At 38.0% G+C, this 12,208-nt stretch overlaps 1 protein-coding gene across 15 annotated transcripts in view; it reads right to left on the bottom strand.

Annotated features, from left to right (window-relative positions):
• Positions 1–12,208, bottom strand: part of NRCAM (neuronal cell adhesion molecule) — a 1,614,235-nt gene that overhangs the window by 899,256 nt on the left and 702,771 nt on the right. The window contains exon 1 of one of the 15 annotated variants that reach the window (XM_044087426.1): positions 6–71. The exons of the other annotated variants lie outside the window; for them this stretch is intronic. The gene's annotated coding sequence lies outside the window, so the exon portion shown is untranslated. Of the gene's footprint in view, positions 1–5; positions 72–12,208 lie in introns of those variants that run through there. 15 annotated transcript variants of the gene reach the window in all.

Below are 12,208 nucleotides of genomic sequence, written 5' to 3'. Positions count from 1 at the left end.
CTTACATGCAGACTCATTTTCCCAGCAGCCACGTAGATGTAGGAGACGATTCTTCTTAATCTGAGGTTGCTATGGATTCCCTGCCTGGCTGCAATTTAAAATTCTTTTTTTTCCTTGGTTTCCATGGTTTTGCAATCACTATGATGCCACGGGCAGTTCATTTACACAAACCAAGTGTTAGCATGCCATCAGGCACTCTTTAGTAGACAATGACATTGCTCACATGAAAGGGGACACAAAAATGAACAAAAATGAATTTGAACTATTTAACACTAGATGCTTCATGTCTAGTGAGCCCAAAAATATTCACTATTTTATAAATAGGAAGCATTGTCAGTATTATGTACAAGTAGGTACACGTACACACCTGCAAATCAGCTACATACTCACACGCACACACACACACACACACACACACACACACACACACACACACACACACACACACACACACACATATATATCTATACTCACACACACACACACACACATATATATCTATACTCACACACACACACACACACACACACACACATATATATATATATATATATATATATATATATATATATATATACAGAGAGATATATATAGATATATATTATATATAAACAGAATATAAATGAGTGTGTGTGTGTGTGTGTGTGTGTGTGTGTGTGAGCATGTACACATATTATGCATAAGTACCCATGCTCACATACATACATACAACACACACACACACACACACACACACACACACACGCATGCAGACACATACACACACACACACACACACACACACACACACACACACACACACACACACACACACACACACACACACACACAGAAACACATACACACATATATATGTATACACACAAAAACACACACAGACATATATATATATATATATATATATATATATATATATAGATATATATATATATATATATATATATATATATATACACACACACACACACACACACACACACACACACACACACACACACACACACACACACACACGGTACCATGTATTTAGTCTAATTTTTGATTTCATTCATTTGGTCTAAATACCACTGATGCAATTTTAAATTTTAAGCCTTACATCAATTCATACTTCATAGTGTATTGAATTTTGTGACCATGCTTTGTGATAACAGTATAAGTGAATTTTGGGTTAGAGTCACTTATTCAGCTATAGGTATGCTGAAATGTAGGTGTTCTTTACGAGATACACACAGTAGAATATGTGAGTTTGTTGTTTTACTGTTGTGCGGTCATGAGTTTGCAATATATAATAAGTAGAAGGAGATGCCTGCAAAAACAGTTTTATATTTTCAATTTTTTTAATGTCTTCAATGTTTTTAATGTTTTATTTGTTTTAGATTAAATAGTTTTAGCTGTATTGAACTAAGACTAAGTGAGATTAGACATTTCATTATAGACCATACATATATATATATATATATATCTACACACACACACACACACACACACACACACACACACACACACACACACACACACACACACACACACACACATATAGAGAGAGCAAGATACACACACAAGCCTACATTAAAACTTCATTTATATACACACACACACATATATATATATATATATATATATATATATATATATATATATATATATATATATATATATATATATGTGTGTGTGTGCCTGTGTGTGTAGAGCGAGAGAGAGAGAGAGATAGACACACACACAAAATGCACATACTTTTCAAAAGATAGTTTTGTCAACAACATTTCTATCTGTCTCATTTGGTTGACAGATCAGCTAACAGACAATGCTAGACTGTGAATTCTGTAATAGTGGGGTTGGGATTATTCACTTTTCTTGCTTTTATCTGATCTCAGAGTTGGTATATTTAAATAACAGAGGATGTTGGGGGGGGAGGTCACAGCTCCAGTCTTAGAGGCTGTAGGGGGCTTGCCCCTGTAGAAAAAAGTATTTTGTGATTTGCATGTTCCAAGTTTATGTTTAGTTGAAGCTAAAACATTTATTTTCAGCAAGCTTTATCCCACTGTCAGATTTCACAAGTAATTCCACCTTCTCACCACCTTTTCTCTTCCTCTCCCTTTCCTCAAACTACCTCTCTTGCCCCGATTGCCTGTCAATGGTCTTCATTGCTTATTTCCTTCGGCACTCTACACTTTATTTCTAATGGAGCATTGTCGACTCCTCAGTGTATGGGTTTCTACTTCTGTTAATAACATCGTTATCACACCATTTCTACTCTTACACAGATATTTGGCATTAGTTTTGATTACACTTCATACCCATGCCTTTTGTATCCCTATCTCATGCTGAATGCAGCATTTTTAAACACCTATCATTACACCCTCACAGAATTGCCTCAGTGGCCTTTTAATTTAGCCCATTGTTTCTTTGCTTCCTGGATACAGAAATCCATTTTAATTATCAATATATGTGTAACATAAAGGCTAACTCTCTCTGCTATTCATTGGTTGATTACTGCATCGTATGTATGCCATCTGGACACCAGATGACACACCTCTATTAATAGCATATAATATAGTCAAATTTAAGACAATGATGATTATATGACTATCTGCTGATAACTAACTTGCCAACACCCAATCAGTCCACATCCACACCATTCGCCAGAGGGTGTTGGCAAAGAGAAAGTACATTATTTTTCATTTGTAAGGTACAATCCCATCTATTGACCATGCAGTGGACTCTACCCCCTGAACACCTGAACTTTATTATTCTGAGTTTCAAATTGCTGCATGTTTGAGAAATTGAAGTACCTGACTCTAAATAATGTTGGCTAATAAAATGCAAACTCTAAATGTAGATATTATTTTTGGTGATTAAGCAGGCACAATATAACCAGGTAGAATTTGTATTGAAGTAATATAGTGGCACATGGTTACAATTACCTCTCTGGGTATCAGTAAAGTGAGTGCGGCTTTTGTGTGAGTATAGCAAGATTTCCAGGTAACAATGCTCTGCTGGATATCATATATGTTAGGTTCGCACATGACAGACATAATCTGCCACATTCTGACTTTCACAAAGATGCTAAAAGGTTAACCTTCAAACATATGAATGAAACAACAGAACACAGGTGAGCCATCGGAAAGGTCAGTTTCTCCCTGGGATGTATGTCTGATATATTACTAGCTGTGCAATTAGAGGTATAGTATGAGAATTTTGCTGCAACTTTAATTACACATGTTGGACATATGCCATATCAAAACAGAAGCTATTCTCAAACAGCGTAGTGCCATGGAAGCATACAGTACAAATCTGAAATTTCAATCTGCACTCACTATATGTCATTCTCCTCAAACAAAATAAGGTTTCTAGAATATTCAGCTCCCTCCTTTCATTCTATCCCTTTGCAAGTCAAATATCTGTATGTACACTGTTAATTGTGTTACATGGAAAAGTAACTACTTAAGTAAAATTGTTTCTGACAGTTTTTATAGTTGTAATGTATCTTTGTAATGTGAATGAATTGTTCAAACATGCTGATATACCAAACATCACATTCATACAAGTCATAAAGTAAAAATGTTAATATAAGGAAAGGAATATCTTACCTGTCATATATATTATTTTGTTAATGGTATGTTCATAGTAATTAGAATCTGCTAATGACACAGTACACCTGTCACTGACGGAGGTACAGACATAGTAGAAGACACCTAAGGTACCATCACAAAGGTGTTCACTTCTATTTACATGTGATATGTATTAACTGTCAATTAGTAAGGGTTAGACATATAATTAAACATTTGCAGTGCTATCACAAAGGTGTTTATGTCATCAACTGTAAAATATGTCATCCACACAGATAATTACATCCTTTGTACTTTGTTTTAAAGACATCTCAATTAATTCAGCACTCAGAATGAAGTTTAAAACAGCAGAATCAAGCAATAGTTATACAAAAACTATAAGCCCTTTGACTTCTCTGCCCACTGCAGCAGTCTACATTATTTTTCAGCAGCACTGTAATGCTGGGATTTGCACCCTGGCTTAATCGTTTAATGCATTGAGATTTCAGGGAGGATTCTGATTTACACAAAGCCATACATCATCATGGACAGTGTCAAGATACCTGCTTATGGACTCAAAACATCCATCTTCCTAGCTGTCTTAATAGTACCCCAACTTTTCCTGCTTTATTACTACACTAAAGCTAAGTTTTGTTGTGCCATTATCATACACAAATACAAATGAAGAGGTGTAACTTTACAGCTGTCATAACATCTAGCCATTTATTTCCATCTGAACTGTTAGTCAAAAAACAAGATAATTCTAGTAATCATTTTTAATTGCTTTTTCTTAAGTTATTTGGTCTCACTTAGCAGTTTTAGATTAAAAACAATACAAAGAAGGCAGGCAACTTACTTATCAACCCCAACATAACAGCTGCAGGACTGAAAATGTCATTGTTTCTTAGAGCTATAATAAGGCACTATTTTTTTTCTTTTTTCTTTATTTATTTAAACCTTGTTGACCATGTCAGCCCCTTTCACAGGTGACCCAAGGTTTTATTTATACTACGGGAAATTCGGCCACAGCATTAGGGAACTTCCTGTACTCTTTTCAATAGGTGCTGGTGGATTCTTTTTCATCCACCTGAGCTAGCACCAGGTCAAGCAGATGGGACCTGAGTTTCACATATCATCGAAAGGCAACTCAGGAGAGTTGGAGAGATAAAAAGTCAGAAGCAAAGGAGAGTAGTAGTGCTGAAATTGAATTCCTCCTCAAGTCTTGGTGAGCACCTTCACGAGGTGGGCCCTGTTTTCACAAAATCTCACCAATGCGGCACTGATATATAGACTGCATTTATATAGAATATATCACGGACAGAAGTAGGTCAAAAACTAAAAAAGGTAGCTGGGTGCACAAGTCTTGGTGAGTACCTTCACGAGGTGGGCCCTGTTTTCACAAAATCTCACCAAGGTGACACTGATATATAGACTGTATTTATATAGCATATATCATGGACAGAAGTAAGTCAAAAACAAAAAAAGGTAGCTGGGTGCGCAAGACCCAGGATAAAAAAGTGGCCAATCCTGGTAGGCACTCAGGTGCCAGGAATGGAAAAAATGACAGTGTAGAATCCGCAAGGCATGGAAACATTCGTACAATGGTGCTAGGCCAGGACCAGGGGAGAGAATGGCGTCCCTGTTGTAGAAGGAAGTAGCAGTCCACAAAAATCACAAAAATTGACTAGCCAAAGAAGAGTCATAAAGATGACAGCGGGGACTACCAAGGATAAGAAAGAAATTATATATTGTTACTCTCCTCCTACCAGCCAACACTACAACCTGTAAGAGATACACTTATATACCCAAACTGGAAGCAAAGCTCTCTTCACCCAAGACTGGGCTAGACAGTCAGGAGGAGAAGGTAAACACTTGCACCACACTATACTCATCACATAGTCCCTCAAAACCTACACCACCAAAACACACACATAGAAACACAAAACGCACACCTACATTCGCGGAGACACTCAAAAAAAATCTACCCAAGCAACAGGGACCTTCAAAGCAGAAACGCAAGCAACATCCACCCCCAACACAACCCAAATGACACATAGCCCACAAACTCAGTGTGCCACTCAACCACAGTCCATAAGGCATAACAACGTACCCAACACTCTAGTCATACATGACTCTATAGTCAGGCACACTGATGTTCCACTCACCAGGCTAAACAAGGAGAAAGTTGCTGTCAACTGCCTGTCAGGTGCCAAGATCTGCCACATAATGCATGCACTCAGGTCACTCCACAACAAGTAGAAATATGACTCTGTCATTGTCCATGTTGGTGTGAATGACCTGAGACATACCTCCCTGGATTACAAGAAAAGAGACATGGAGGAGCTGTCCGATCTTGTAGCCCAGGCAGGTATGACCCTAGCCCTGAGTAGTATCCTGCAATCACCCAGAATGATACCACAGTACACTGACAAAATGATTGACTTCAACAATTGGCTAATCTTCTGGTGTCATTCTAAGGGGGATCCAGTATCTGCCTGCCTGGGATGACATGACTGACAAACCACGATACCTTGCCAGAGATAGCCTGCACCTGTCACCCTTGGTATTCCGGATACTGGCTAAGGCTCTTGACACCCCTATAGTGCCTTTTTTAGGCAAGATTCAAATGACAAATTCACCACCATAGCAGGTAGAAGCAAGCAAAATCTGAGGGAAATGCTACTTAATGCTAGAAGTCTAAACATCAAAATGCACTCACTCGAGGCACTCCTTGAAAAGGAGAACATCGACATCTGTGCAGTGACGGAGACCTGGTTCAAGGCTCCAGGGAGCACCCCTACATTACCAGGCTATAATTCATACCACACCTTTTAGCCACCTAACCTTGACCAAAGAACTAAAGGCGAGGCGTGTCCATATTCATTAAGGATATCCACACCTCCAGGCTAGTTGTTCAGCATAATGCATCCGAGATTATCCAAGTGCAGCTAACTCTGGGTAAGACCACAATCCAAATTGTAGCTTCCAACAGATCTCCCACCATGCCCTAGGATTCCCACTCCTCATTTCTTGATACACTGGAAAATATTATGGTACAACCTAGCACCCTAATAATGAGCAATTTCAACTACCCCACCATTAACTGGGAAAACTACTCATGTACCAACTCTTGTGCTCAACGTTTTCGGGAATTCATAAATTCCAACACCATGGATCAACTTATCCACACCCCCACCAGGGGCAGCAATATCCTAGACCTGGTCATTACCATCATGGCCAACCGGTGTTCCACACCAGAGGTCAATTCCTTGTTGGTCAGATCTGACCACAAGCAAATCACCCTAGACATCCACATCCCACCCCCCATTAGGGAAACCACAGTAAAAAATTTCTCCAAAGCCAACTTCACGCTTCTTAAGACAGAAGTGGCAAACTTCACGATACCCATGCTGATGGACAATAGAGATACGACTGCTGAATCTTATACAATTGCACTTTATAAGCACTTACATGAGTGCATGGATCGTGCAGTCCCTAACAGAACCAAGATGCTATCCCCCCAAAAAAGGAAGCCAATCTGGTGGTCCCCTGCCATAAATAAACTCTACAACAGAAGAAAGAAACTGTTGCAAAAAAGAGAAAAATCCCATGATTGGAGGAACTCCATGGTCAGCCTCAGTAAGAAGTTGAGATCCCTCATAAAATCCTCCAAAGCTAGTTACAAAAACAAAATCGCCACTGATTCTAAAGACAACCACAAAGCATTCTATAGCTATGTCAAGAATCTCAATGGCAACACTCAGATCTGCTCTGAGTTACAGCACAATGGCACTAAATATACAGAACCAACTGATATTGCCAACATCCTGGCAGATAGGTTCAGTGCTAACTTTACCCCTCTCTCATCCCCTAAAGGGCCAATCTCTATACTGGAAGAATGTAAAGTTCCTGTAATCACAGCTGCACAGGTAAAAAACACACTCTCCAAAGCCAAGAACACAGCATCCATGGGACCTGACAAAATCCTAGGCTGCTTTCTACATGAACTACAGAACAAACTGGCACCCTACCTAACTACCATGTTCAATCATAGCCTCACCTCAGGCTTTGTGCCCACTGAATGGCACACAGCAACATTTATCCCATTCCACAAAGGGGGAGCCACCACGGACCCCAGGAACTACCGTCCCATTAGCCTGACAAGCCTGCTCTGCAAGGCTATGGAATGTATCATCATGGAACTTATAAACAATGACATTGGTAATGTCCAAACTCTGGGCCCTACCCAGTTCGGGTTTGTAAAAGGCAGATCATGTCTCCTAAGCCTGATAGATTTCTTTGAAGAGGTCACCAAAGCCGTAGATGAGGGTAAGGTGGGTTCACAAAGCCTATCTACATCTTGCCAAGGCTTTCTACACCATCCCCCACTCTGGAATTATAGATAAAGTCACTAAACTAGGTATAAATCCCTATGTCACAAGATGGGTTGCCAACTGGCTCACTGACAGAACCCACACTGTGAAAGTAGCAGACTCTAAATCCAACTTTGGACCAGTGACAAGTGTAGTACCACAGGGTTCAGTCCTAGGTCCTCTCCTGTTTGGTATCTACTTCTCTGAAGTACAGGCTAACACAGAAGGTCTTTGGCTAACAAAGTTCGCAGATGACTGCATACTAGGAGCCATAATCAAAACTCCTAACAGATTTTTGAAAAACATATATAGATTGAGAAACTTTGATCTGTTTGGAAAAAGAAGCATGTGAGGAATTGTGAAAATATAAGCAACAAAACCTAGAGATATTTGAAAAATATAAAAAAGAAATATGGACATGGGAAAGAAAGAGAGATTTGATATGGTACAATATTTATGCAAAGGAGAAAGCCAAGTTAACTAATATAGAGAAGGCAGTCTCAAAGATATTCAAAGAGAAATATAGACAAAGGCATCCAGATATGGAACATTTCACAATAAAAAAATAATATCACAAAGATGGAATGTGGAAAAGAAGATTACTAAAGCAGAATTTAAAGAAATAGAAGTTGAAGTTATGGACTACCTGTGAAGTATTTCTTGTAGAAAGTCTAACACAGACTACATCACAGCATGATGGAGTGAGTCCCCAGAAGAAGGAAAAATAAGAAGATCAGGAGACGTGAAGAAGAAATATGGACATGGGAAAGGGAAAGAGATTTAAAATGGTGCAATATTTATGCAAAGGAGAAAGCAAAACTAACCAATACAAAAAGAGAAGCACCAAAGATATTTGAAGAAAAATACAGGCAAACGAATCTGGATATGGAAAACTTTATAATACAAAAAATAAGACTAAGAAAAAAAATATTAAGAGATTAGTAATTGAGAAGTCAAATAAATAGAAATTGAGGTTATGGAGCACCTAAAAAGAGAAGGATTCAGTGTAGAAAATCTAATGCAGAAAGCACCACACCAGGCTAGAGCAATGGATATCCAAATTAAGGGGAAACCAGTGGAACAGGAAGCAATTGGTCAGGTGCCATATCAAGATATTTTGGATACTTCCACAGGAAACCAGTATAAACGTTCACTTGAAGCTAGACAGCAAGGAAAGGAACAGGAAACTGTGGAAACTCTGATGCAGTCAATGTTGAGGAGTGATAGGCAAGTGAGTTCCCATATGAGAGAACAACAGAAGACAGGATGAAACTGAAGAGAAAGTGCCACAGGAAGATGCTATACAACTTTCTATAGAATGCCCGCAGGAAATGGAAAACAAGGGATGTACCCTCAGTTTGGAAGAAAATGAGCTAAGAGAAGAGTTGTTTGATTTAACGGACATGGCTAGATATATTAAGATCAATGAGAGAAATAGACTGCAGAAGGTCAATAAAACCCAAAAAGTAAGAAGTTTGATAAAACAAATGAACACAGTAATTAGGACTGTCCATAGAGATCCATGCAATATAAAAGAAGTAAACAGGATATATTACTGTGCAACTAAATTAATAACTGATAAAAGTTCTACCACAAGAAGGCAGGGTAGTGAGGGAAAGGAAGGGGCGAAAGTGAGTACCAACACGGAAATATCGAATAGAGAAAACTATAAAACAATTAAGACAAGAAGTGCACAGTTAGAAGATTATAAAAGAGGGAACAGATCAACAAAAATACTATGAAAGATAGATGTGACTAAGCAATGCATAGTATTAGAACAGAGCAGGATCTATCATGCACTATCACAAATAATAAACTAAAAATTTCAGCACAGGCGGAAATACTTAGGAGATACATAGATACATATAAGGGAAAAGTACAAAATAAGCAATTTATTGATGACCCCAAAAAGTTTTATAGAAAATTGGGAAATAAGGTAAAAGAAATTGAAAGACTGACAAAAAAAGAGGAAGTAAATACATTTTGGAGAAGCATCTATGAATATCCTATGGAACATAACAAAGATGCTAAATGGATAGAAGAAGTAAAAGAAAGAATAGGAAGTTTAAAGGTACAGGATATGAAATGGGATGAAGTAACAGCCAGAGAGACTGAAACAAAGTTAAGAAAAGCCTCTAACTGGAAAGCCCAGCCCAGATACAGAACCTAACTTTTGGTTGAAAGGACTAACATCTTTGCACGAAGATTAGGCATGAGTAAGATCTATTTATATGCGCACCCCAAACAGACACCGCACTGGCTAACAACAGGCAAAACAATGCTCTTACCTAAGAGTGAACCTGTAAGCTACCCTAAAAATTATAGACCAATAACTTGCCTTCTGATGACATATAAACTATAGATGGGAATTGACACAGACAGAGTTTATAGTCATTTAGAAGAAAACTCAATTATGACAGTAGAACAAAAGGGTAATAAAAGAAAGTCATATGGAACAAAGGATCATTTGTTGTTAAATAAAGTCATGGCAGAGAACTGTATAAAGGGGAAGAATTTAAGTATGGGTTGACTTCAAAAAAGCATTTGATAGTATCCCACATTCATGGATAAAAGAGTGCTTAAAAATGTATAAGATACACCCTACACTGATTGATTACATTACAGTAACCATGAAACAGTGGCAGACCACTTTGCAATTAAGCCATGATAAAGAACAGATTATTATCCCAGGGATAAAAATTCAAAGGGGGATATTCCAGGGTGACTCTCTGTCACCACTGCTATTCTGCCTTGCCATTAACCCATTAAGCTGTTTACTTAACAGCCTAGGCCATGGCTATAATTTGGCTCCTAGAAAACAACAGAATCTAATTACTTCTCTTCTTCTCTTTGTCAATGACTTAAAACAGTATAGCTCATCAGATGAGGAACTGAAAGCACAGCTGCAGGTTGTCAAAACTTTTTCAGATGATATTAGAATGTCGTTTGGTCTTGATAAATGTGCAAAAGCAACCTTTAAAATGAAAAAGTGGAGCACCGGGAAAACATCATTTTGGGACATTAATGTGATATAAAAGAACTTGAGCAAGACGGAGTGTATAAATACATATACACTGAGAATTGATGAAAGATTGGCAATAAAATATGAACAAGTGAGAATAAAACTCGGTAAGAAATACTTTAGAAGACTTAAGTTAATCCTGAGAACAGCACTGACATCTAGGAACAAGATCCAAGCTATAAATCAATTTGGTCTTCCTGTCCTAACTTACAGTTTTGGAGTGATTGACTGGCCCCCAAAAAGTGTTGGATAGATTAGATATTAAAACAAGCAGGATGCTTCATGTTCACCAAATGATTTATAAAAATCAGTGTAATGCAAGATTATACATTCCCTGTTCCGAAGGAGGGATGGGCCTCCTTGAAATTGATTACATGTATAGATCTGCAATTGTGTGACTCCACACATATATACTGGCCTCACAATATCCAAATGTAGTGAAAGTTTTGAAACATGAGGAGAATAAATCTAAGATGACTTCTCTGCTTAATTTAGCAGAAGCATATCGACATCAAGCAGGAATGGAAATCAAACCAGAAGTAGATAAAAGCCAGACAGCAACTGAATACAGCAACTGAATGTGCCAAAAATAAAAGAAAGAATATAAAGTGATGGACCAGATGAGAATGCAAGAAATGTGGAAAAAACATAAATATAGTTGCAAGTATAGAAAACTTCTGGAAGAACCTCATGTTGATCAAGAACGAACGCAAGAATGGTTAAGGAGAGGTAAATTCAAACTAAGAAATTAAAAGTTAATATTGGTAGCCCAAGATAGTGGGCTACATACACGCTGGTTTACAAAGTCCATTGAACATGTGGGAGAAACAGACAAATGTAGGTTTTGTAAAAACAAATTGGAAAAAGTCACACACCTTGCTGCTGGTTGCGACACACTAATGGCAGAAGGACTGTATACTGAAAGGCATAATAATGTAGCAAGACTGTTGCACTGGGGATTGTGCAAACATTATGGTATTGAATTGACTGAAAAACACTGGAAACATGAACCACAAAGCATCATAGAAAATGATGAATGTTATATCACATGGGAGCAGCCATTACCAACAGTCCAAAAGATAGATGCTAGAAAACTGGATATAGTGGTTCAGAAAAAGAAGAAAAAGTAGCACTGATCATTGAAATCCCACACCCAGTGACTGCAGTGTCCTACGTACAGAGAGACACAAAATTATAAAATATCAGGATTTGCAGGCAGAAATGAGAGCAATGTGGAAGAAAGATACCCAAACAGTTCCAATAGT

The sequence above is a fragment of the Protopterus annectens genome, chromosome 11.part0, assembly GCF_019279795.1.
Source record: "Protopterus annectens isolate FY-2018-M chromosome 11.part0, PAN1.0, whole genome shotgun sequence".
Classification (NCBI taxonomy): domain Eukaryota; kingdom Metazoa; phylum Chordata; order Ceratodontiformes; family Protopteridae; genus Protopterus; species Protopterus annectens.
The sequence above is the reverse complement of the archived record's forward strand: the minus strand, read 5'-3'. Positions and strand labels throughout refer to the sequence as shown.